Genomic DNA, 2,498 nt, shown 5'->3' with positions numbered 1-2,498 from the left:
AGCATTTCTTATGCATTCTTAAGCTGGTATTTTCCTCTGCAGAACTTTCTTCATTGCCCATTGTCCTGGAGAGAAGAGGCTGTGGATGCTGCAACGCCACATCCCTCTGCCCACCTCAAGTGCCGTATCTCTCTGGTTCTCGGCACAGAGCAGCATAGGTGCCAAGAATCCCACCTGTGCCATATCCCTTGTGTTGTAGCCTCAGATCTGGAAGGAGACGAAGGAAACGGCGATTACCTGAGTGGCGGACTTGGCTGGCTTTTCTTTACTGCCCCCAGAAAACTTGGAAAATGAGACTAACAGGGTCAGGGCAGCTAGTGAAACTCAGCACCGAAAGACTGCCTCTCAGCTCCAGTATCTGCAGGCAAGTCCCTACCGAAAATCAGACCCAGCAGGAGAGGACAGAAAGAAGGCACCAAAGGAACATCTGAAAAGATGATGGGTGAGAAGTGTCTAAAATCAAGGAAAGACATGAATCCACACTTTCATGAGGCTCAGCAAACTCTAGGCAGGATAAGCACCAAAAAACCATACTTTGGATATCAGAGTCCAACTTCGGAAAACCAAAGATATAGAGAAAATTCCAAGACAGCCAGAGAAAAAAAGGCACATGAAATCAGGGAAACACTAACAACAGCTTACTTATTAAGAGTCATTATAGAAGGTCCCCCCTGGCTCAGTGGGTTAAGGAATCAGCATTACTGCTGAACCTCATGGTTCCTAGTCGGATTCGTTAACCACTGAGCCAAGATGGGAACCTCAAGGCAAAATTTTTTTAGACAAACAAAAGCTAAGAGACTTTGTCTCTAACAGACCTGCTATGAGACTCCCCCTTGGCTGAAGGAAAAAATCCCAGAGCTAACTTGGATCTTCAGGAAGGAAGGAAGAAAGCTGGAATGAGCCAATAAATGGAAAACATTGAAAAGATATGGAAACTAGCACGACAGTTCTTCAAAAAAGTAAATGTTGAATTCCCATATGATCCAGCCATCCAGCTCCTGGGTCTAGGCCTAAAAGAATTAGAGTTCCCATCGTGGCTCAGTGGTTAATGAATCTGACTAGCATCCGTGAGGATGTGGGTTCAATCCCTGGCCTCGCTCAGTGGATTAAGGGTGTGGCATTGCCGTGAGCTGTGGTGTAGGTTGCAGACGAGGCTCAGATCTGGCATTGCTGGCGCTGTGGGGTAGGCCAGCTGCTATAGCTCCGATTTGACCCCTAGCCTGGGAACCTCCATATGCCGTGGGTGCAGCCCCAAAAAGACAAAAAAAAAAAAAAAGGAATTGAAAGCAAGGACTGGATGGATGCTTGAACACGAATGTTCAGAGCAACTATTGTTCACAATCGCCAATAGGTGGAAACCATCCAAATGTCCAGCAGTAGATGAATGGATAAATAAAGCGGGTGTATACATATAATGGAATATTATTCAGCCCTAAAAAGGAAACACATTCTGACACATGCTATAACATGGACAAACCTTAAAGACATTATATTAGGTGAAGTAAGTCAGATACGGAAGACATAAATTGCATGTTCCTCTTATCCAAGGTACTTAGACTAGTCAAATTAATAGAAACAGAAGGTAGAATGGAGGCTGCTAGGAGCCAGGGGAGTGGGCAATGGGGCATTAGTGTTTAATGCAAACACAAAATTGAAAAATTTTGGAAATTGATGGCAGTGATGGTTACAGGGCAATGTCAACGTTCTTTTTGTGTGTGTATCTTTTTTTTTTAGGGCCACACCTGTGGCATATGGAAGTTCCCAGGCTAGGGGTCAAGTTGGAGCTGTAGCCTCTGGCCTACACCACAGCCACAGCGATGCCGGATATGAGCCATGTCTGCGACCTACACCGCAGCTCACGGCAATGCTGGATCCTTAACCCACTGAGCGAGGCTAGGGATCGAACCTGCATCCTCATGGATACTAGTCAGATTTGTTTCCACTGAGCCATGACAGGAACTCCAATGTCAGTGTTTTAATGCCACTAAATTATACACTTAGAAATGGTTAAAGTGGTATATCTGATGTTTTGCATATTTTTCCAAAGTGGAAAAAAATCAGAAAGACCAATAGCTGTTTAGGCAACAATAAAAAGTGTATATTAGGGTTTCTAACATATGTAGAACTAAACTGTATGCCAGGCAGACTGTAATAAAGCAACAGGTATATTATAATCTCTAGATTAACCATTTAAAATTATAAAAAGATACATATAAGTAAAATGCTATAGGGGTGATAAAATAGAAAAATAAAAATAGTACTTGATTCATCCAAAAGATTAAATAAAGGAAGAAAAAGAACAACAACAACAAAAAAAACCAAGATGGAGGGAGTTCCTGTTGTGGTTCAGCAGTAATGAACCTGGCTAGGACCCATGAAGACTCGATTCAATCCCTGGCCTTACTCAGTGGGTTAGGGATCCAGCGTTGTTGTGAGCTGTGGTGTAGGTTGCAGACAAGGCTCGGATCTGGTGTTGCTGTGGCTATGGTGTAGGCCGG

The sequence above is a fragment of the Sus scrofa genome, chromosome 3 (assembly GCF_000003025.6).
Source record: "Sus scrofa isolate TJ Tabasco breed Duroc chromosome 3, Sscrofa11.1, whole genome shotgun sequence".
NCBI classification, from domain to species: Eukaryota; Metazoa; Chordata; class Mammalia; order Artiodactyla; family Suidae; genus Sus; species Sus scrofa.
This window is presented reverse-complemented; position numbering follows the sequence as displayed.